This window comes from Camponotus floridanus, unplaced genomic scaffold, assembly GCF_003227725.1.
Source record: "Camponotus floridanus strain SB8 unplaced genomic scaffold, Cflo_v7.5 scaffold62, whole genome shotgun sequence".
In the NCBI taxonomy this organism is placed as follows: Eukaryota; Metazoa; Arthropoda; class Insecta; order Hymenoptera; family Formicidae; genus Camponotus; species Camponotus floridanus.
In genome coordinates this window covers 697,015-722,718 of record NW_020229792.1, presented here as the reverse complement: position 1 = coordinate 722,718, position 25,704 = coordinate 697,015, and the positions used below count along the sequence as shown (strand labels likewise).

Below are 25,704 nucleotides of genomic sequence, written 5' to 3'. Positions count from 1 at the left end.
ATCTTGAAACGTCGTGTCGTGCACTATGCGCAACGAGGGGACCGATGACAATCGTTGCAACAAGTCATTAAGATTACCGACCCCGTGTGCTTTCTGTCTTTGCATTCACGCGGCACTGTCCATCGAAATGAATGGGCTTCGTAATCCCCTTTCACGAAGAGCAGCTCAAAGAGTTATAAATTATTTCATTAAAAATTTTATTATCTAAATCGTTCATATGCGATGCATATTGTAACGATGTGCATCGTGTTGAATATTCAAAGCGGAAGCTCCAAACATCGAAACACGAAAAGAAATATTTTTTCAACATCTTGAAACGTCGTGTCGTGCATTATGCGCAACGAGGGGACCGATGACAATCGTTGCAACAAGTCGTTAAGATTACCGACTCCGTGTGCTTTCTGTCTTTGCATTCACGCGACACTGTCCATCGAAATGAATGGGCTTCGTAATCCCCTTTCACGAAGAGCAGCTCAAAGAGTTATAAATTATTTCATTAAAAATTTTATTATCTAAATCATTCATATGCGATGCATATTGTAACGATATGCATCGTGTTGAATATTCAAAGCGGAAGCTCCAAACATCGAAACACGAAAAGAAATATTTTTTCAACATCTTGAAACGTCGTGTCGTGCATTATGCGCAACGAGGGGACCGATGACAATCGTTGCAACAAGTCGTTAAGATTACCGAGCCCGTGTGTCTTTCTGTCTTTGCATTCACGCGGCACTGTCCATGAATGGGCTTCGTATCGGCGTCATTTGCGACAGACGTTGCTGGAGAAACCGCGGAAGCGCGTAACACGGCAGCAGACCGTGAAACGCGTGTAAAGAGCGCCGATGGACCAAACACAAAAGAGCCCGAAGTCCTTCTCTGCAGTAGACTCGAGATGGAAAGAATAAAAAAAGGGAGAGAGAAAGAGAGGACTGGTGGTCCAAGGTGAAGGACTGAGCGCCGACAGAGCTCAGCCTTTTAGGCTCTCAAGGACTGGCGCAACCCTTTGCGCTCCATCGACACCATATGGCGTGACTAAACTCCATAACACTCGGCGGATATGTAAAACCCTGCGGTGTGCAGCTAACTCGGCTTATATCCCCGCTGCGAACCGTAAAAATAGCTTCGAAAGCGCGCACGCTCTGTGAATAGATCGTCCCTGACTTCTGCGAAATTCGTGGTACACACGTAAGAACGTATTTCGCTTGCATCGGCGAAATCGATAGTGAGATTCTGTCCAATATTGGCCGGCAATATTACTGTCCGGCTTTATATCGTTTCCGACTGCAGCAAATTTTTGACGGAGCTCTTTTAATTTTTTAATAATTTTCGAAACGATTCTCGTTTAGCAAAAACACGCAGTTATCCATGTTCTACTAATTTTATGAGTGATTAAAAGTTTTCTCTTCTTACATAATATTAATATTTTAAAAATTAATTATTAACACGTTAAAAATTAATTTATGTTTTCTGATAATTAAAATTCCTAGGAAATATCTTCAAATCATAATAATTTACGAAATCAATATCTTGTTTACTCCACTTTTATCTAGAGAATATTTAATCAAAATTAAAAACTTTAGGAGAGATATATGAATTCACTTATTTCATTAAAATGAAAAACTGCATCATGGAACACTTAACTTTTCCGATCAAATACTTTTTTATTCGCATAGTTTATTACAATTTAAAACACCGAACAGATATTCTTTAATTAAGAATTTAAAATTCCCTTATATCATTTCGACAATATTAACTCGATACCGAGATTTATTGCGTTCTACCGTCTTTTAACGAACGATCGCAAGTAAGTAACGATAATGGGTGGTGATAAAACAAGCATTATGTCGTCACGGCGGTCGTCGAGTACGTTATTCGTTCGCGTAAATCGTGCACGAGATAATACCGGTGGCTGATATCTACGACAATGCTTAATCAACAGTTAACTCCCCCTCCGGGTTCCTTCGTTCCTTCTATTCCTCCGAGATTCGCAGCTGCTAGCTATAAAATCGGCCGATTGAATCATCCTAGTGCCTAGAATAATCCCGACCTGACTATTCCCTATTTACAAAATTGCTTTTCGTCCCGTCGACCTTCCTGCTTCGATCTTTCGAGCTCTCATTGTGCTTTCACCCCTCGGTAGCGCCCTCCCCGTTCATTGTATCACCGACCTACGAGGACAGCGGTGGCGTGGTGAGAGATTTCCCTCGCCACGATCGCAATTCACCCCTGGGGCCCGTTATTGGCCTATTGCGGACACGCTCCTAATTAGTATGGATGTTTGGCCCATTACGGCTCTTCAACGTTAGCGTGTGTCCCGCGGAGTTTGCACGGAATGTCTTCCTTTCGATCAAGGTCGAAAGGAAGACATTCGAAAAGAAAAGCCTTAAAAATTTTATATAATCGTGATTTAGAAGCGTTAATTTAATTTTTTCTTTATTTTAATTTTAAAAAATGCGGTTTATTGAAAGGGGAAAAGCCTTAAAAATTTTATATAATCGTGATTTAGAAGCGTTAATTTAATTTTTTCTTTATTTTAATTTTAAAAAATGCGGTTTATTTTATAATTTTTTTATCGAAAAGCATCACAATCCTTCTTCAAGTTCTTACAAATAATTTGTACCTCTAAATAATAAAGGTTAAAATTTATTCTAAATATTTTACCGCGCAATATATTATGATAATCCGATTGATATGTAAATTTAAATTTGAATAGATCTAGTCAAATATTAATTGCATCATCGAGCTTAAATTTTTAATACGACAGAAATTAACAATTTTCATAAAACATAACAGCACTAGATATTTATAACACGCACTGGAAAAATTACACATTTCATCATATCTTTTTGTAAGTGGTCGTCTTTTTGCCTTTTTCTCCTTTTAAGCCTTTTTATCCGCGTCCCTATATTCGTGTTTTATTCATTCGTATAACTGCGAGGATTCATAACCCTCATTAATAATCATTATAAGCGGAAAAGCCTTCAATTTATCAAGCAAGCGAAGAAGACACAAGAAAATTATACGATATATAATCATATGTGTATTATAACTGAATGCATAAACATAATACGAAATTTATTTTATAAAATCCATCAGAAATTGTAATCATTTCTCCCGCAACATTAAATTATTTATAATATTACTCGTTACTATAGTTGTATGCTTAACTAGCATGTAACTAGTTATATGTTTAAAGCAAACATAAATTTAGAGAATGTTTGACGCAATATGTAACTTATCACAAAGGATAAGAAATTTGAAACAAAGGAAAGGAAAAATATAAAATTTTATTAAAGCTGCAAAACTTTACTATTTTATTTATCTGCTGCAAATATGATTGCAAATTGCTTTCTATATAACATGAAACAATAATAATATTATTTATATCCGTTTTATTTCTAAACTTATTTTTGAATTGAACATTTAAAACAACACATAAATTTATCTTTGATAAATTTCAACAGTAATAATATTTGTTAACAAATAATAATAATACTTTTGAACATGTGTAGATATTAAACGAGAGAAGAATATGATAAAATCCATGAAACAAAGTTTACAAATAATTTTATACAGAAGATAAAAATTGAATTAACTTGTATGAAAAAAATCACCGTAATATATTTCTCTGATTTATATTCAATAATGATTAAAGTAATTCATAGTGGTATGAGATAGGATGGACGATCGATACGTGTTTTTCAGAACACTTTCCAAAGCTATTTGTCGAACTTGATGCGGGAGATTACGAATGCGGGAGATTACCTGCCACCAAACCCGATACGCGCTAAGAAAAGGCGACAAAATCGAATTTCGATATTACGTAATAGCACATCGGTATCAGAATTACTATTGACAAGCTCCATAAATGGCCTTATCCATGTCACTCGGATAACACGATTCGAATAGAACATCAGGGGGGGGGGGGGGGGAAGAAAGAAGAGGGAGATGTAAAAGGTAGTATAATGTAAAATTTTTATTCTACTGCGATATAACTCGGATCTTGAAAGTGATCCATCTTTGTCCGTTTGTTCTGAATTCAAGAAGCTTCACGCTAAATGCAGAGAAAAGAATAAATTTTTAAAGCGATATACGATTCTCTCCCTCGGTATTTTTAAGTATGATAGAATAATTAAAGAAAGAGAATTTATACATACATATAAGCTGGACGTCTTGATTAAATAATTAAAATGACAAAGTATCTCGAAAAGACGTGTAAGATAAATTTATTTCAAAGATTATAATATAAATCTTTACGCTGGATATAAACAAACCATATCAACGATTGATGACATGAGAAAATTAATTAATGTTAAAGAGACAAGGACAGCGAATATTGATACTGATTGCTTTGCTCTTATTTTCCACAGGTAATTGCAAATTAAAGGGGAAAAAAGCGGCGCTCTTTACGAGAGAAAATTTACGCGAATACTTTTCACACGACGTTTTACGTAACGATACCATCTGATCGCCCAAGTTGCGCTCCGAAGTTCGCTCGTGAAGGGAAGCGATAACCAAGCGGAGCGGAAGCGGTTTTCGCGTTACGATCGTCGCCGTAGTCTCGAGATTTAAGTCCCATACGTGCGCAAATAACAATGAACCCTAATTAGACGTTTGTAGGGGGTGCGAGGTACGGCTTCGCGGAAACACCCATTGGCGGTAACGATCCTCCAAGTTCTCGCACAGCGATTTCGGCGACTCGGCGGGGAAGGCCCTACCTAGCTAGGCTTCCCCGATGATGGTGTGCGCTCAACGCGATGGCGGGGCGTCTCTGAAAAGACTCCTCCACGGCTCGTTAGCGACCGGCGAAAGGACGCGAGAGCACGGTGGAAAGAGTCGTCGGGTGGAGGAGGGAAGGGGGGATACGTTCGGGAGAACTATGTAAATTTCGTTCCCGATTCGCGCGGCGATATTACCTCAGGAATCGTGCGGTGCACCGAATGGAACGCGATATTCGCGGGCGGTGGCGGTCTGATAACCCGACCTAACTCTTAGTCGGCGCAGACAATGACAAACGTCAGACGCTCGGGCTGCATATTTCAGGGCATCACGAACGAACGGTGTCGTCGGTCGGTGTGTGTCCTGCTTCGTGACGTTTCGCTCCGCGGTGAAGCTGCGCAAACTGCGTGCGCGAAAAGGGGAAAGTCATCCCCTTCGAGAAACGAGGGTGGACGAAGCACGAGGAAATGGCGATTTATCCTCGCATCAATAAAGACCGCAGTGCGCACGCACTTTTATTTCATTCTTGTTAGCGATCATTTTCGTTTCTTTAATGAAAAAGGGAGAGATTAAATATTTGGAAGTGCACTTTTTTTTCTGTGACGTTTATGTAACTGACTAAACTACAAGCGTCTAGAGAAAACGATTGACTTTATATTACAGGTGTAATAGTCTCTTGGTTTTAATAAGTTGATGTATCTTGGGGTTAATATATTTTAAAAGAATCCAATTTTTTAAATATTTTTATAAATAAATCTTGATATATTAGTAAAACTATAAAATATATATATACTTTATAAATTGCCAATATCTTTATTATATTATTTTATTTATAATAAGTAAATAAATACAAAATGCTAGTTATTTATATTGAAAATAATATTGCAAATGAATGCTTTATAATCACTGTATTTTTACAAAAGAATAATTACACGACAATAATTACACAAATTTGCATATATCATTTTCAAGGATGTATCCTACTATTTGATATGCAAAAAATCTCCATACAATATCTGTGAATACTTGTGTATAAAACCTATTAAAATAAATTAAGATACTTAATAATATTGTTCGTAGTATTAAGAGTTTGAACATTAACGTGAGGAGAATTAAACTTAGAGACGTGTTATATTGCGGCAACTTTAATTATCTCTTAATTAATCTCATGGTGTCTTAATTTACCCTATGACATCACACATATAATTCCCCCTCTATCAAAAATTAACGAGAGTAATTGACGAAAAAAAACGCATCTAAATTATACTTTACAATTTTAATTTTCATAATTGTTATGATATATCTTAGATTTTATCTCAATATCGTGCCATAAAATATTCATATTTTTAGAAAAATATTAAAAAATATAAAAAATGATAAATCTTTGTTACATCTAATTATAAGTTAATGACAAGAAAGACTGAAAAATAATATTAAATGTTTATAAATGCACTTTATAACCAGAGAAAAATAATAATATCGTGTAAGAAGTAATTTGCAAGAATTATTATATATATTCTCTCGTTCAACAACTTAATAATAGTTATTTGTATGATTATTGATTGCTCTTTTTTCCTTGTTTCGCTTAAACATAAATGCTCAATAGAATATTATGTATGTACATTTTGACAGATGATTATGGCTCTGCGTTCTCGTGCACATTTCTACGGTCAATTTTTCAGTAATTTTGCGTTCGTTTCCGAGAATGGAAAAATAGCGTTAAAATATATGTAGGATGGCGGGTAATCGCGCGATACCATGTCAGATTTTTTTCTCTACAATTACGAGGAAATATATTATGCAATATGCACTTACACTTCATTCCCCGCGCAATCGGCGAGGTGAACGTGAACTTTGATCTAAGCCGCGGCTTAGAAATCTTGTTGCACGCAAATGTTAAAGAGCCTTAGTCGTGTTCAAGCGACGAAGGATCGATGTTAAGCCTCGTGTACAATGATAATAAAGACCGCGGGAATTAACATTTCGAGACTGGGGGAATCGGCGTTAACAGTCGGTGATTTTTGATGCGAAAGAGGGGAACTGAAGATTCCGCGAGATTTGTAGAGCGAAGCCATCTTGAACGATCGATAAGCGACGACTGTGTTAAGAATATCTAGTCTCATTATTTATTTATCGACCGACTGCAACATTCGCGCTGAACATTCGGAAAGCATCCGCTGCATACATATTTTCCAATTTTTCTACGTCAATCCGTCTCTGGTAGATTTGGACGGTACACATTAATCTCCCAGGGATTCGAATAGAATCTGAATAGAATTAATTTATTTTGCCTTTTCAGATTTATATCCCGTTGTAATAAATAAATTCGAGGAACGGAATGTTATCGCGATTTTATTGAACAGAATAAAATCTCTTCCAATAAAATATAAATTTCGAAATTCCTCGATATTTCTTTTTCTATTCTGGAGTTAAATCGAAATTTTATAAAATATATTTTCCTCCGGAGAGAGAGAGAGAGAGAGAGAGAAATTGAAATGAAATGGAATCAGAAATGATTTTGATTCAAAATCCTAGTTAATTTTCAACCTTTCCATTGCGAAAACTCGAGATAGAAATTGTTTTTTACCTCGATAATCAGATTTCCGATATATTCTACAAATCATGATAACAAACAAAATCATGTCAATATTAGGTGTCATCGTGATAATGCTTTCTCCTTTTGCAATTGAATTTTTTATCGGAATATGGCGCGCATAGTCGGTACAGTTGACTGACTAGATCCTGAAATATTTAATAATATTAATATGCTATCCAAACATTGTGTACGGAGTTTAACGAGCTCTATGCATCTGATGGCGCTTGACGTCGCATTTAAAATTCTCTCGTCAGTCTTTTTTTCTAACGTTAAGCTCTTTACTAGAGACGAGCCTTTACACACGAAAGAAGAAAACGCGCGCACATGCACCGTATGTATGCGCGTGTCAACATATGTCAGGGTTGAATCAATAATTTCGTACATTGTCCGACACCTTTCCCATATGCATCGACGCTTATTTTATGTATTGTGCCAATCTTTAATATTTATATCTTTGTACACATACATACCAATACAACCCAATACAATAATCTAATAATAGTTTTTAAAAATTTATTTGATGCATCAATCTTTGATATTTCTCGGAGGGAAAAGGGGAAAGGTGTATCCTTGTTATCTGGGCGCTATATAACAATTATTTTCAAATTAATGCCAAGCTCTTATGCTATATTTCTCGCTTTCGCGCTCAGAACTTTAAGATTCATTAATTTTCTACACACGTACCATTTATAGAATGTTTATATTACCAGAGATATATACTTGTACAGAGAGACGCAGTCTCTCAAATGGGATTTCGTAAGCCCCAATGCAGTATTCTAAATCGCGATCGTACCCATTGTTTCTAATGAACATGTCCTGCTGCGTCGGAACTTGGCCAGCTTGGAAAACGTTGACCCGCGAATAGAACTTCCGTCGTATTTCGGGACACACTGGCGGGCTCCCATGCTACGCAGCCGCTTGGTCGTTGACCCCGTTTTGCAAATCGCTCGAGGCCAACACAAGCGGCGATTTTGTTTTGATGCAGCGAACGCAATTAGCGAACGGTTGCGCCGTTACATCTGGGCTTCATCGGCGCTCAGCTCTACGGAATTAACTTCTGAAAAATTTCTGTTCGCGGAAATCGTTCCGCAAGTTACAGCGCCGAAGAAAGCCTCGTTACCGCCGATAAAATGCATATTTGAATAGTTGTTGAGGAATTGCTGGTGGATATTTCGAGTTATTCAATCAGATAATGTCAAATAAAATGTCGTATAAAAACAAAAAATTGAAAAAATATTTTCATATTATATATATTTTTATTTTTTAAACATTTTTTATGACATTTTATTCAAAATGAGACTTCTTGAATATCAGCAATTATAATACGTATTCTAAAAAATCAGAAAAATAATACTTGCAGCATATTTGATTTTTGGTTCATGGTCGATAGATTAAGTAAAGACATCAGGTGCAATAATGTACGTAATAGAGGCGAGATAAATTCGGATCTGTGTTCCAAATACGAGTCAATGACGTCCACGTTTTCGGAAAACGCGCGTGTAAAATCGAATACACCTCGATAAATGGAACAACGTATAATAATTATTGACGAAATTAACAACTGTGGAAAATACTTGAATAACGATGATAAAATAATCGAAAAATTGAATTTAGGTTAAGAGAAAAAATGTAATTTGTGAAAATTTCGTTGTACAAATTTATTATTATTATTATCGTTCAATTAATCCACAGATTTTAATTATGCCATTTAATCATACAAGATAAATTGCAAAACTTTATAATACACTTAACTATAATACGCTAATCCTACTTTGCGCTGTTATTAACGTGAAAATACGTTACGGCAAGCGAGACCGTATTGGATATTCGCATTTGGGTCAGAGTTTTGATTGAAGAGCCGCCATTAATTGAACAAACGAACATCTTCGTATTGCCACACCTGCTAGTTTTACATCGTATGACTGATGATATGGCGCATACGGACGTATTCTACAATACGACAATACTGCAGTCGCACAGTCGTGCTTTTCGAGCCGCTTTTCGAGAGAATATCGATAGTTTCGCAATATATACTGCGCTGTATTAGCCGAATGAATTACGGATCCAAACGTGATATTCCAAACATCCTAAATTCCGTTTAGATATTACGGTTTCCCGATGCTCATTTCTGAGATTAATATGCTAAATGTTAACAAATAAGGATAATGCAATATCCACTTTACCATCCAATCAATTATCGGTCTTTTCGATGTTCGAATTTCTCTAATAAATTCAAAATCCAATTTTTCCTAATGAAAATTTTATGATAAATATAACACTTTGTCGAACATTATGTGTGTCATGTTAAATTAAAATTTAATATAATTTAATAAATTTAATCTAATAAAATTTAATAAAAATTTATTTGCTTGAAATCAATTAACGAATAGAATATTGTCCGTTTGTATCCTTACAGCTCAATTCTTGTATCGACATTCCACATCTATCTCAATTTAGAGTCTATTATCCGCGTGAAAATATATGACAATATTCCTACTTATATGTATAGCCACATATTTCTGTGCCTATAAGTAATAATTTTTTTCATTTTATTTTATCTCACCCTTTGCATTATCCGACGAGGCCAATCCGCCTTTATTTCCTGGAAGCTATAGTGACCGCGATGACATCGCATTTTACCTCGATATTATTGACATTTTCGCCGAGATATTTGAATTGTATTGATAAATCGATTTTACGAGAACGACCCGCACACACGAGAAACGAAAAACAAGGACCGGGTGATTCGATGGGACGAAAGCAATTAACCCGACGCTCCGATGGATCGCCATCCGTGCAGTCATCAGCCGGCAATCATCATCGTCGCTGTATCTCCCTAGATTATCGTCGCTTTCGTTAGACAATCAGATTTCCATCGAAACGAGAAATAGAGAAGGACATGAGCATGAAGCCCCGCGATGCGATGCCACGAAAGCAATTAAATTGCGCGTCTAGGAATATAGTTACTGCGGCCACGATGCTATACCTCGAGACTATTGACCGTTCTCGCCCTTCCCCCCGCTCTCCCGCTGGGCACACGTCGAGGATTTAGAGATAAATCCTATTTTGCGGGGCATTCAAAAGCGAGGAAATTATACGAATCACTCCAATTTCAGGATTAACTTGAAAGCGCCGACTACACGTTTACTTACGCTGTCATTAAAGCAAACATCTCATGCGAGCGACGCGAAATAACGCTTTCACAAAAGTGACATCGAAAATGTCGGGATGTTTCCATCTCCAAGTAATTGTATTTTTATTTAAAAGAAGAAAAAAAAAATAATGGAAACATGACCAACGATGAAATGGACACGAAATGGACACGAATGCATGCTGATATTTTTTTTTGATACAATCTGCAAGTTTGTGATTTTTTTTCGACGTTGCAAAGTATTCTAGACACGTCGCTAATGTATCTCGTGCCAAATAATTTCAGAAATAGTTGCGATACTTTTGTCGGATGCGGCAAGTCAGACATGCCTATGTGCTATTTTTATCGAGATGCCTCTTAAAGATCCGCTTCTAAGATAATGGAGTGACTCTAGATTATTTTTTGGAATATTACAGGTATATATAACTTGACATTGATTATAAAATGTTTCGCGTGAAGCTTATTCGATATTTAAAGCCAGTTTTACATGTGTATACATTTTTACATACATTTAAAAATTCCTCTAAAAATATTTTTTCATATTTTATATGGCAGATGAAGCTTAGAAATAAAATTCTGTTGCGCGAATAACAAGTCATCTCGTCTTTATTATTTTAAACGTGCCCAACATTATTATTTTATTGTAATAGATGATTGTATATTCTAATAATTATGTTAAATGAGTAATTCAAATGTGTTTAGAAATGAGTGGGTAGTTAAATTATACATACAAATCCGGAAAGTCCATTAGTCATGTTTGATTAATGTTAGATTTCTGAATAATTCCTTTATGAATAGCTAGCCAACTTTATATAAGAAGCATGTTATGAGTGTTATCATATATTTATTTGATAATTTGCGCGTTGAATAACTGCGTAATCAGTATTTAATGCAAAAAGCAGTTACATCGTCAAATCACACGTCGCTTATTACGAATCTCGACTTATCAGTACATCCAAGGAGAGATAAGAGGAAAGAAAAATGTTATTAAAATAATTGAAGTTATCTTTACAAATATTTATACAGATAAAATACTGTATTTATTGAGAAATTTTATATAAATATATCAAAGAAATATTAGTTTTCATTATTATATATACAGAATAAACTCTATGAAAAATGGTTATAAAAAGATTGATTTTTATGGAGTTATATTCAAGATTTAAAATTTTTCGAAATATGTACATCGAACTAAGATTTAAAGGTTTAAAATAACAAAGATAATAATAAGAACAAAATTTTAAATTTAAGTGAATTTTAATAGAAAATTAATTTTAATATTCTAATAGAAATTCTAATCTGAATATGAAAGTTATAAAAACGTACGAACGATGGTTTAGGCAACTTTCATAAAAACATGATTTTGAGGAAAATTCTGCATAAAACGGGCATTATTATTCACATTATTAGCATATAGATAATGATATCTTTCGAAACTATTTTTTCCTGCCTACTATTAAAAACCAGTTACAAGCAAACAAGTTTTTCTCTAAGCGTCCGTTAATCTCAAAGTTTACTCGAAACTTTCCGATGATGTTGTTAAAGGTCAGGCAGGCTCCAATACTAATATTAACAGAAATATTGCGCAAGAATGGCTCGATAAGAGGAAGCGATTGCCAGGCCGGGAAACCGTCGAGAGTTCAAAGGGTCAAATCCTTCGCGGAGGCGGCCTCAGCCGAATTATTATCGATCCGCTTGCTCGCCGAATTCGCGGAGGACGCGCTTCTACGGACGGAGCGTGACAGAACGATCGTCTCGTCGCCGGTTCACGTGGCTTCTATTGATTTACTACGAGTCGTCGCCGGTTTCGCGAAAGACCACACAACGCCGTGAAAAGTTCCCCGACGGATCGATCCCTCGGTGTCAGTCGGAATCTGCTCGTAACCACTGTCTGAAGCACACTTTAGTCACGTTATTCCACACACAATGTGCCACGTAGGTTCATTGACACGTCGGTATAATTCCTCTGGCGATCCGAGAGAATATCGGGAAACGAAAGAATTTTGCGTGTTTTATTTTTAGAATTTTTTTTTTATATCGCGCTTATGCGTTTTCTCAAATAACTTGTTATTTTTTTGTTTCAATCTGTATTTATTTTTAAAAGAGAAACTTTATATATATGGCAAAATTGAGAACGCACAGAATAGCCGGAAGCTTTCCTTCTTTTCTTTGTCATACCGCTATAAATAATGCAGTCGTTTATTAAACTTGACATTTTACCTGATATTTAAATATTAAATATGCTATGAAAATGACATTTTAATTTAATTAAAGAAAACTATATCGTTCAATGAATTTTCTAGCGTTCATTTAATAATAAAAAATCAATTACGTGATATTGCTCTAAAAAAAGTAAAGATTAATAAAGCTTTCGAAGGCTTTTTTTCGAATTATTCAAAAAAGAGGAAAACAAGAATCACGTACAAGCTACGTACAGCTATTATGGATGACGGTATAAAATTCACAAGGGTAATTTTTTAAAAAAATTTAATCAAGTAACATTGTCAAAGGAAATGAAAAAATTTGATATAAAAAGTCTTATTAAATCTTCTGCATACATCTTTCATTATCTTTTTATTGTACACGTGCGAGGAGCGAGTTCTCTTTTGACTCTCGAAAATACGTATCGATATGCAATATGAATATTTGTACAATATGAATGTTTATTTAAAAATTGACGACAACAGATTATGTGTCGAGGATGAATAATTGAGAGACTAGAATATAAATATTCTAGAGCCACGTAAGAGTTGTATGTTGTATAGTCTATATCGACGATATGCGACAAGCTCTCGTGATAAAATGGAATGCTTTCGGAAAAAATAGAGACTATATATGCGACAAATTCACGCAATACCGATGTGATCGATGGCATGCCCGTCTCGAGGCATGCTATGACATTTTGCGATTGCCTTTAATCTTGATATAAGCGAACTATAACAGCTTGTTTAGCCGAGATTTCGGCTGAAATAAATCTTGAGATATCTATATTTAAAAATGAATAATTTCTCGCGGGAATTAAAATTAAGGGGAGATTTTTTGCTCGAAGAATCTTAACATAGAACGATATGATAAACTTTGACAAGCATAAACGCGTCATCGATCACATAAATTGCAATTATGCCGAAGCGTGTTTATCGTGTCAATGCAATTTGCAGGATCCGGTCGGCGCGAATCCATTTTATCTCCTACGTGCGATTTCCAGCATCTTAAACGAACTTTCGACGCGCAGTACCTCCAATAGTAAATATCCTTTGAGAGTATAATTCGCACATGTAAGACACACCGCGGCTGTGCATCACAAACGTCTACACCGCCATCTCCTTCTTTTTAAGAAGGAATTGAATATCGCATTCCATGCGATGCAATGGTTTATGACATATCGCCGAACAGCAAGCAACGCCACGCGCATTTTCAAAAAGAAGGGTGTGTATGTGTTCTGTAAAAGGATCATAAGTTCACCTGTCTCAGAGATACGCAGGATCAAGGACAGTCGCCCTATGAAGGCGCGATAGATGGATGGACGAACAGACAGCGATGGACAGAGGAATGAGGCACCAGAAGGAATAACCGAAAGAAAGAGGGGGAGGGGGAGAGAGAGAGAGAGAGAGAGAAGGGAGTGGAGGACAAGGGTGAAAGAGAGCAGGTCGCAGGCCGCAGGGCGTACGGGGCTACATCTGTACCTCCTTACTTGGGCAAAATCAATAACCTGTTTGGGGGTGTAGGAGAGAACCTAAGGAGAGGCTGTAACGCGGCTTCGCGTCGCGCTCTAGATTCAGATGGGAAGTTGATACGTACGGTATCGATGGCCAGGTGCTAATGCGTCCCGTATACACACATACACAGGAGAATCACGGCACCTCCCCAGGACTCGGTGTTTCCGACGTTGCGCGGGAGTTGCGCGAGGACACCCCTCCTCGCGCGTACGCTATCCCCGAGTTCCTCCGCACCTGCGACACTCCCCGTGTGCGCGTACAATCAACCTTTCCGCCACCCCTGTGAAGGCAGCTCGGCAGAAAAAAACAGCCGCTCGTTCCAACTGGGCAGGGCGACCAGGTATATCTCTCCGGCTCGACGGGTAACCGCGAAATTGTGGAGTCGCGGCACCAGCCAGCTTCTCTCGCCACGTTCACCGGAACCGGTATTGGATACCGGAAGGACGACGGTGTCGCGAGAACCCGTCGACAGGTCCTCGTCTCTGCACTACCACCCGGGCACTTTCACCCGCAGGTCCGTTTCTCGGAGGGTCGAAGGAGCATCCACCGATGCGATTCGAGTAACGATCGAACGTCGGGGGAAGACACAGGAGAAAGCAACACGGTTACTCCGAAAATAAGGAGATTTCGTAGCGGCACTCGGACTCCTTTGCTCTCGGACGGCGCGGACACTCTCGCGGAATTTCGCGATGAAACGCGGAAACGTCACGCCGACGACGACCCCTTTCGCTGGGGTGGCGCCCTCGGGAGAGAGGCTCTCGGGTACGCGCGGTCGTCGCTTTCACCGTGTACTGTATTACACCACCGCCACCACGCTTCTCTCCTTCTCTCTCTCGTCTGCCTCGCCGTTCCCTCGCGCGCAACTCCACTCGGTCCGATGAGAGGCGCAACTCGACGCGGAGAAACGCGGCGCGCGCGCTTCGAGCTGTCGCGGCTGTGGGGCGCGGGCCACTACCTCGACGAGCCTCCCGGATCGTTGGATAAAACTTGGTAGGGCCGTTCCGGTCGACGTGCGAACTCCCTACCACCACCTCTTCGTCGTCGAGTCCCCACCATCAGCGCGGATGGTCGACCGATGGTCTCGTTCTCTCCCTCTCTCTCGCTCTCTCTGTCCGTCGTCTTTCCGCCACATCCCCTTTCGTTCCCCCTTTCGTACGCGCGCTACTCGACTCGCCCTTCCTCACCCCTCGATGTAGACGACTCCACCATCGCCGCCGCCGCCGCCGCCGCCGCCGCCATGAGGAACCTCACCCCCCTCGAGGGGTTGCAGGCTGCGCGCGCGCGCGCGCGCACGAGTCACGCTTCGCTCGTGTACGTTGCCTGCGTGCCGTTCAAGTTGCCCTCGCGCGCGTCACCCTAACATCCACGATCGAGAATGAAGATAACGCGGCGGGGATGGTCGCCGAGACTCGAGGGGGTGGCGCGACGGGGTTGCCTCTCGGATTCGATGACCTGCGGATTCTTGGCGAACGATACTCGCCGGATAGGGAAGACCCCCCCTCCCCCCGAGATAGATTTCTTACGACGTATTACACCCGCGAAGGGAGCAGGGATCTGGCGAAAACGCGAATCTGATTCTTTATCGCGCGATTTTTCTCGTTAACCTCGCGGCCCTGTCTTCGCGTCTGCCAAGGAACGCGCGCGATGAATCGCGTATTTTCACGGATTTATGGGCTTTCGCGATGATTCAATCGCCGAGATACTTATTCGTGACTGTTGCGATTGTTAATTGGTGACTATTAATCTTTCGTTCGTCATTCAAACGATTGAATTCCGACAACTTGCGCTTCGCGAAGATGGCATTTCGTTAGGTTTGACTTGGAAAGCTGTTACTTGATGGGCGAGCTTCACGAAAATTGAGAGTCATTCGCGAACATACGTCTCATTCTCACAAAATCGCAAACCCACGGAAACCTACGGGATGGATAATAAACATGCCATCATCCTTATTGGAGAAAAGTCTCTAATAAAACATGGGCAACGTATAGCAATCGCCTGGGTGATACGTGAGTTGGCACACGAAACTTTGCTGGGGAAGACGCGAAAAACGTCGCGAGAGGAAGATCGATGGAGTAGAAGCGTTTTATCGAAACGGTGGCGTTTAATGACATTTGAAAATTACTCAATGTTGCGTAACTAGCTTTTCCTTTTCCGTCCTTTTTGCTCAACTACCGACGAACCGTTTTATTTGCATAGCTCGTCAGGAGCGGTGAAGCTGCGATAAGAGATCGAGGTGGTGGACCGACCGAGCTCGTTAATGAACCGGAAGATATACGAAACACGGATGAATAATTGCATCTGGTACATCGAGGGATAAAGTTTCGATCTCTCCTCGTCGCGAATGCGCAACCATACGATATCGTAACCGATCGCGATTCCTGGCCCTATTTCGCACGACATCAGGACGTGCCTAAAATTCATCTTGGCGTACCTCGAACGCCCGGCATCCTAAATGTCGTAATCTCGCGCTAAACATGTACGAAATGGACACCAGGTCTACCTAGTATGCGTGGATTTCACGTCTATTTTCGTTCGCCTTTGATTTCGTGGACATTTCTGTGCCACGACGTAGAAACCGTGATCTTGCAACCTTGCCTTTATTCTTATATAGAACACATTTATTTTATACAGAGCAAATTTTTATACGCAACTAATTGCGTTTAATTAAAAAGTATCTTCAAATTGCTTTGATAAAAATTAGAAATAGAATTAATATTTTTTACATATAAGAATATTATTTATTAATAATAAGAATGTTCAATTAAGATGCATCAATAAATTATTCATAAAATTTTATCAATAAAACTTTTCTATAGTTTCTAAAATTAAAATTATTTTTTTGCATATTTATCTAAGAATTATAATAAAATTAAGCTAAAAGAGAAGAAATAAATAAAAGATGTATCTTGATTTAAGATACGTATTTAGAGTGACACCAATAACGGAAGAGTGAGAATTATTGATCCAGAAGAATACGAGACGAAATAGTAGAATCGTATTGATTTAGATAGAAATAATTTTTCAGTAAAGAGAAATTTAATTGTATACCGACATTCAAAATTATACTCTTCAACTTCGAATATTTTAACACAATTACGTCTTTTAAAATTTCTATTAAAGTAAAATCCGCTTGAAATAAATTCAAAATCAAAATTTATATATATATATATATATATATATATATATATATATTACATTTTATAATTACATTCCCTCTCTTGAGACTTAGTTCTTCAAAGCTTTGTAATGTTCAATATTGAACAACTTCCCCAAGGATCGCGTCGCTCTTCACTCAAACAACTCATTATTTTCTTAGTTTGTTCCTAATATCCGTAATCAAGATTGCATCCGATTCTACTTTGTACATAAGAAAATGAAATACGAAACGACAAAGCGACTCGGGCAAACTTTTCGATCACCGATCTCGCCCTTCATCCTTTCTAGACGCGTTTCTCAACCTGCATGCGCGCTCCTGTAAATTTTTCCCGCTCAAAGTCCCTCACATTTTTTCGCGCAAAGCTATTATTCAGACTCGTATTATCATCGCCCGTCGGATATTCGTCACGATATTGCACAGCCGGATGCGAGGAGTGCAGCACGCGTCGTGTTCGCTCGTGCGCAGCGCCCTTCTTTTTGTTGTCTTTCCCCATTCTGGGGGCAACATTGCGCGAAACACCGTCATTTTCATCGTAGGGGCGCCCGCCGAAACTCGAAATGTCACGAGTCACGGGCTGCAACCCGGCGAATGATGTGATAAATGACGCAATGACGATCGATCGAATGAAACCGAAAGATTAATGGTCGCTCGTCAAAGCGATCCGACAGGAACTTTCAATATTGAACAAAAGCACTTAGACACGATGACAATCGCAGCCTTAATTGACTAACGAATTCTGCGCGATAATTTTCCGTCACGTTATTAATTGCAAATTTATTTGAAAATTTAATCTAGAATTTATTCAATATAAATTTTTAACACAGAATTATGAATTTAATTTTAACCTGATAAGAATATATAATAAGATGCACTACTCGTACGCACTGCTAGCGTTGGCGTAATTATTGCTTTGAAACCCGATATAATTGAATTTAATTTACCGCAAAAATTATCGGAAATTGCAAATTTGTCTACGTTTAGTCTATGCACGACCTATGTGATACTGTCACATGAATAGCAATTCAAACGAAATTATTTATGTGTTTACGTTCTAGTGAACAAAGCGTCTTTATATTTAGTTTCATCGGTTTACGTTGCGCGATCGATGAGAAATATACAGCGTGTACGTATTAACGATATTTATTAGTGAAAACGCCAGTAAATTACGGCTCGTTGCTAAAGCGAAATACGGTCGCATCCGATGGGAATGCATGTAATGTATTCGCGGTAATTTCTCTCAAAGTTACCGGTATTATTTAACCCATACGCGGGTAACCTGCTCTTAACGAGGATTTATAACTTTCATGAAATACACGCATCTCTCGACTCGCAAAGGATTCAATACAGCCTCTGAATTTTTCCGCGGCGAGATCGTCGCGGAAGCATAAATCTGCGAATACTCTTTTTACGATCTTTTCGCATACAACGCGCTGGGATGCGTCTCGTCGTCGTTTCTGCATTCGGATGCAAATTTATCGCCGATCTTAAATCCGCGTTAACAGTTTAAAACGCATATATATACGTAATGGTGCCTTTTGGCGGATTTTTTGCCCCGCAGAGGCAATATATCTCCGAAATGTTCGCCGTACTAAATATCGCGTACACTCGGTGGCACAGCTATTTTTAGATATTTAATTCGTATAAGGACCTCTTTTTCGCATTTATCATAGTTATATAACATTTTCACACGTGTAAGTTTCACGAGAAATAATTGCGACACAATTTTCGGTTATTTAAGTATCTTATCTTTTGCTTCTAACAATGTCAATCTCGGTCATTTTACTTCATAGCTTTATTTTCTAAGCTCTACAGTAGAATATTATTAATATTATTAATATAGAATATTATTAATATTATTAGTATAGAATATTATTAATTCTGTAAAATATTATTAATAATATATAACAATAAAACATGCATATTAAAAGATAGAATACACCAAACACCAGAATATATATTTATATTCAAGTTATTGTGAACGACACTGCACATCTATTTACGGAAAGCTAGCATCTCAAATCTACAAGAAATAAATCTATGTTACCGTCTGAAAAATACATTACTGTAGTCTTGTTATTGTTATCTCTTCTGCTATTCGTTATTCCAGCGGTGAAAACGGTGGAAATAATTATCTTTCTGACAGTATCAATAACTGGAGAATGAATTATCAGGCGAAGGGAGAGCGTAATATTTATTGGAAAAATTCTCTCAACTTTTTACTCCCTCAAATGTTTATTGTTCCGTATTATCTGATATACGAGTGTTATATCTAAGAGAGCTCCGTACATTTATCCTTAATCTATTATACTTATATTATTGATATTATACAGTTAAATCTCGCGATTTAAGTTTATCTAGAAGTAATCCTTTTAGCTCTAATCTATTAATAATAAATTAATAATAAATTTGAATTTTATCCTTTTTTTTATTATAACTATAGGTAACTTAATAACTATAGATCTTTTGTCGTAATATATTCATCATAGCATATCCAAAAGAATGAGATAGGCACGCTTGAGATTACGCTGCAAGAAAGACAATCGGAATCCAAATCTCAGACCCTACGCCCGACACTACGCTTGAATGCACCGTGTTGATCCAAGACAGCTCCAAGGTCTATGCATTCTCTGCGGACGAGAAAATCCTCCCTAACAGCATTTGAATATTGCAGCCTCATCCACTCTGACGCATCCACTTCACGAGCTCTCGCTTACTCTGTTCGCGTGCAAGGGTTACAACCTATTTTAAAGACTAACAAAGCTACATCCCGAGCACGCATGACAAAAACTCTGGTAATGACAAAAAAATCCACGTACGCCGACGCCGAACGGCGAGGCGACAAAGGACGTGTCATTTTAAGTGTCTAAAAAATAACCATCAAATATTTGAATTTTCATTGACATCCCGCAAACGCATAATTGCAATGATATTCGCTATTGACAATGCATCCGAAAATAAATTTTCGAAATATTTTTCATATTATATTGCATAAGCATTGCAAAAGAAATATTTTAAAAAACGTTGACGTGAATGGAATGAATGTTCCAGAGTGAAAACTTCACATATTGAAGTACGGAGAATTGCATAATTGTAGGGGCAACCTGTCTCTCTACGCCAGTAGATTTCTATAGTGAATAAATAATAAGTATAAATTTTCTATCAATATTTGTTAATACATGAATAAATAAAATCATTTCTATTTTAGAAAATAATATAAATTTTATTTATACAAAATTTTATATTTTTTTAAATTTCTCTTGATAAAATAAATAAATACAAATTGGTCACTGGAAAATATCTCATTATTTCTGCATTCATAAGTTTTAACTTTATAAAAAGAGAAATATTAATAAAAAAACATAATATTTTACGCTATACATTTCTGAGTGAAAGAATCTTTTATTAGTTTCTTGTAAAAATACTTATAAAATAATCTAAAAAAATATTAGTATGATTACAATAATATTTCTAAAAACCATAAAATAAATAATTAAATTTATTACATAACATTTTTCCAGCCATAAATTTAAATGTGATATTTTAAAATATTTCGATGTGATATTTTAAAATATTTTTTTAATATAATTTCTATTTCATGTATAGAGAAAAAATAAAGGGAAAGAAAGAGAGGAATACTATAACACTGGAAGATCGCTTTGTAGTAATCCGCTTTTGTTTGGTGGAAACAGCGGTTGAGTTTCAAAGTTCCGATCCTAGTAGTGAGTTAGATTGTCATTGCTTCTTAACCCTCTTCCACTTTAAGCGTTTGTTAAGCTTTCAAATAAGTTTAGCAATGCCCCAGGCCTTAACGGTGAAGATCGATGGAGTTGTTTTCGCTGTCTTCAGCCACTCGCAGACCCGCTTGGAATAATATTTCGCCGATCGAAGAGACGAATTGTATTCGAATCCCGATTGTTCTATACGGTTTAATCAGCGCAGATTTACATTTCTACTATTCTCGCAAACACGGAAGGAGCTCTCGTCAATTCGATAACTTAAATATTAATACTTCGTAGCGTAATCCAGCTCGATAACACGGCTGCTGACATATTTTGTACAAACAAAAATATCCACGTTACAATACTAATAGTATTATCTCAATTTTCATTTCCATCTCACTTTATTAAATTTACGACGCGATCGAAATTCCCCGATAAATTTTTCTCGATAGTGCCATTTTTTTAATTATTATTAACTGACAATAAATTGTCGATGAAAGATCGCCGTCATTGCCGTGTCCGATTTTTCACAATCTATTCGCGACAATGAAAATAAAGATCTCGTCCGTGCGCGGAGTAATATCCGCCCGGTTACATTAGCGATTGGCCGTCGTCGTCGCCTTGATGAGATTAGTACTTAAAGTCTATCACAGCCCCGACCTCGGTCTATTTATTGTCGGGCCGCATCCGAGGGCACGAGCGGATCCGGAGCAGGAAACGCGACGGAGCAGTAATCGACCACTTTACCCGAGATATTCCACCGAAAATGTCTTACCTCCATTAGCCTCGGCACGACGTCGAACGTCTTACGTATAATCTCGTATCAGGCGAGAGTAGATCGATATACGACGGCCGCGGAATTTAAACTATATGATTGACCCGACCCGGCAAGAGACCCCATATTATTCGCGCGGATGATGAGGTGTTGTACAAGAAGATGGCTTCTCTCATCCCGACGCAAGACGCGACGGGAATCGATGTTGCACTTTTTAAATCTTCAATCGCGGGCGAATATGTGCGCGGAATGACATTTAAAGCTTGTACAAAGTTGCTTTCTTTCTCCACGATATGCAGTATAAGGAACTTATCGATCGGCTAGTTTTATTTTATAACAACCGCAAAGACATATCATGTTTGATTTAAATTGAAGATTAAAATATTAGCGATATACTGCAATAGTTTCTTTTTACTTTTAAGATAATGACTTTTAAAAATTCCAGATCATTATACAATATGTAGAATGATATTTATGTATTTTTATTATACTGAAGATTAACAATATAAATTTAGATTAAATTATATTATCTTTTAACTCAATAATTTATGAAATTTTTATATTCGATGTGACACGTATAATTGATATTTAATAATAGATTTAATGGTAAATTAAAATGATAAATTGTATTTAATAATAAATTTTAATTAAAGAAATTATATCCAGATAAGATATTTGTGGAAAGTTTTTTTATATATGCAATAAAATATCATATATACAATATATAGACTTTTAATGGAACATTTCTTTCGTTATCTTCAGCAGTAATTTTGTTTTGACATAATACTTTATCGTAAACAAAATTTACTGCAAATGGATTAAATCTATAAGCAACTGTTATATTTCTTAATATTACTTGGGCACTTTATGAGAATAACCAAAGCTCTATGTGTGTGTGTATTTCGCCTTGATTTTTATGTCGGTCGTTAACCATAACTATAACTATAACTGTTAGGGATGATTGAAATTGAGTGAACAAAATGTAACACTTAGATATATTCTTCAGCTTATATTATTAATATATATTATTTTAAAAAAGAGGCAACTAAAATTTAAGACTATTGAGATTTAAATGTTTTTAAAGCATTTTTGATTGCATAAATAATTAACTTGTATAAGATCTTATATATGTGTGTGTACATTTTGTACATTATATTTTATTTCTCATTTTTATTTTTACATCTAACTATATTTCAATTCTCATTACTTTTAATTCGGAATGGTTGTTCATTTGAAGCTCAACATTTACCTCTCGTCGATGTTTCTACGTGAGAATTTTATAACTGCGATGATCGCGAATCCAATTATGCTGCTATACCGGGCGTGCCGCCTTGAAATTATTAATCAGGAATCACGTTCGATTCGCATTAATCCCGTATTATGCCTCGCTTTATCGGTTTCTATCGGACGGCCATTTACCTGCAATCTAACACTCTCAGCATTCGGTAAAGCAAAAAATTCTGTTGCGGCAAGCAATGGCGTGGGAACAAAGAAAAAAACTGGCCATAAATTTATTTCTTTTGCCTTAATTTATAATTCAAAATAGCTCCAGCAATTACTAAAAAATAATATTCACCATGATAAAATTTTTTAAAACACATTAATCGGTTCTCACAAATTACTTTAAACAGAAAGGAATTTTTAATGTACACAAAATTAATGTACACAATTTTTTTTATAAAAAGAGAATTTTTTTATATATTAAATTTTGATATAATAGATTTTTATTTTTATATATTTAAAGCCGCACTTTTTTATACATGGAATTTATGGAGTCAAATCGAAGTAGATTCTTTTAAACATCGAAAAATGAATAGAGAAAGATATATCCAAGTTTTGTTGCGAAAATGACATATTCTTAGACGAGAGATTCTTCACCAAGTTTCGAATAACTCGAATACAATATCTGGCGAGGTGCGAAGATTTACTTGAGTCTAACTTCCGCTCTCAGTAATAACATAATAACGTTTATGGCATAATCATATTGTGCAATCCATCTCTTATACGTTTATGTTCATAAATTAATTGCTTTGCTCGACAATATGGTATTGAGGCGAAATATCAACGACATTATTACTGTCGCTATTATACCAATTAAAGGGAAAGAGAAAGAGAAGAAGACAGAGAATTTTTACTTTTATAAATATTTGCGTGAATTAAAAAAGGGGAAGGATAATTAAATATTTATACACTCAAAAATGAAAATTTATTTTTGTTTCTATAGATATTTAAGTAGATTTTAGTAGTAAAAAAAATATAGATTTAAAAATGATTGTTGCAAAAATTTAAATATCACTAGTTTTACACATTTAGTTAAATTGAGAAAAAAATGTCATCCGAATTCTTTTCATAGTCGGATAAAGAGCAATATATTCTACGTTTGTGACAATTCTGGCATGTATGTGCACATACTCAAAAGAAAAAAGTATAATTCATTTTGCTTAATGTTTTATACTTTGCTGCACACATATTTTGTTTGTCTCACATATACATATAATTGTGAAAGATGGAAAAGAGACATTTAAATGCCAAAAGAAAGAATGGTTTATCTTGATTTAATTTCTACAGTAAAAAGTACAAATGAGTGCATGAATCATTTTATAAACAGTTAGGTGTTTGATCGATTTTAAAATCACAGAATTTAAATATTTTTTTATAAAAAGTATTGTATACATGAAGGAAAGTATTTAAAAAGTGTCACAGAAAATGTGATTCGTGAATATTATCCTATGTTTTAATTCCTATTTTTCGTGTTTAAAGTATTTTTGTCTAAATATTAAAAATGCAATTTATTAGACATTTTTAAAATCACGATAATATAACTAAATTTTCACTGACAGAAATATGATATTCAAATGAAATTTTTAAGAGCGCAATATATAATGTAATATTAAAATATTGTTGGATATCAAAAATTGTACAATTTTTTTAATACAAAATATATAAAGAATATATTACATATGTTATATATAGCATTCATATTCTACTTAAACATAACACTCAAGTTTTATCCGACAAAATTTGTAACACGAAAAAAAAGTTAAATAACTTCTAGTTTTATAACCCAGAACAAACGCTTGCTTTGAGACTTTGACGTTTAAGCTCATCTTCCAAGCTTTCATGTTGTCTTCACAAGATGCCACCTTGCTTTATGATGTCTTCAAGATAAATAAGCTTGTCTTTTTTGAGAGTTTGAGAAATTGCGAATTTTAAGGAGATATTTTAAAAGCTTTTTTAAGCACTATACGCTAGTTTTAGGCTGATAACGATTAACAAGTAAATAAATTATTGTTTGTGTTTTAATTCTAAAGAAATATTAAATTACGTAAATCACACAACTTACCACATTTTTTAATTTTAGAAACGTTAGAAGTCTTTTCTATATGCTTGTATGTAATTTTATTTTTATACGTTTGTGTATAAACATTAGTTTTTATTCTCTGTTCTTTGTAAACTACTGTAACGTTAATATTATCACTACAAGAGTATTTCAAAATCATTGGCAACGAAATACTGACGTAACGAATGTGTTGCAAATTATTGGAGAACCAGCGCAGTTTTCCTTTCCTTTCATTCCTTTGCTGCGTTGTGTGTGCTTCCTTTCTCTTCTTTTCTTTCCTTTTTGTCAGAGAAACACGAATAGCAGTATAGCGTGCGTGATTTATGATGAAAATAAATATCTATTAATATATCGACTGGTATACATCGTTCATTTTTCCAATACCATGATGGTCCAGATAGAAAACACATTCAATGGATTTTAGAAAAATTATTGTGTGCTCTTATTTTAAATATAATAAACACGCGCGAAGATAAAGAAAGCAAAATCGAATTTATATGAAAACACTATATGCGTTTCTTTGAAAAAGAA

General features: G+C 36.3%; 1 protein-coding gene and 1 long non-coding RNA gene across 3 annotated transcripts in view; one reads left to right on the top strand and one right to left on the bottom strand.

Annotated features, from left to right (window-relative positions):
* The window catches only part of LOC105254666 (neural-cadherin-like), a 73,126-nt gene extending 57,984 nt beyond the window's left edge, over positions 1-15,142 (bottom strand). For both annotated transcript variants that reach the window (XM_025413215.1, XM_025413216.1), the window contains exon 1: positions 14,265-15,142. The gene's annotated coding sequence lies outside the window, so the exon portion shown is untranslated. The remainder of the gene's footprint in view (positions 1-14,264) is intronic.
* Positions 1-25,704, top strand: part of LOC109610256 — a 115,667-nt gene that overhangs the window by 85,660 nt on the left and 4,303 nt on the right. The window lies entirely within an intron of this gene.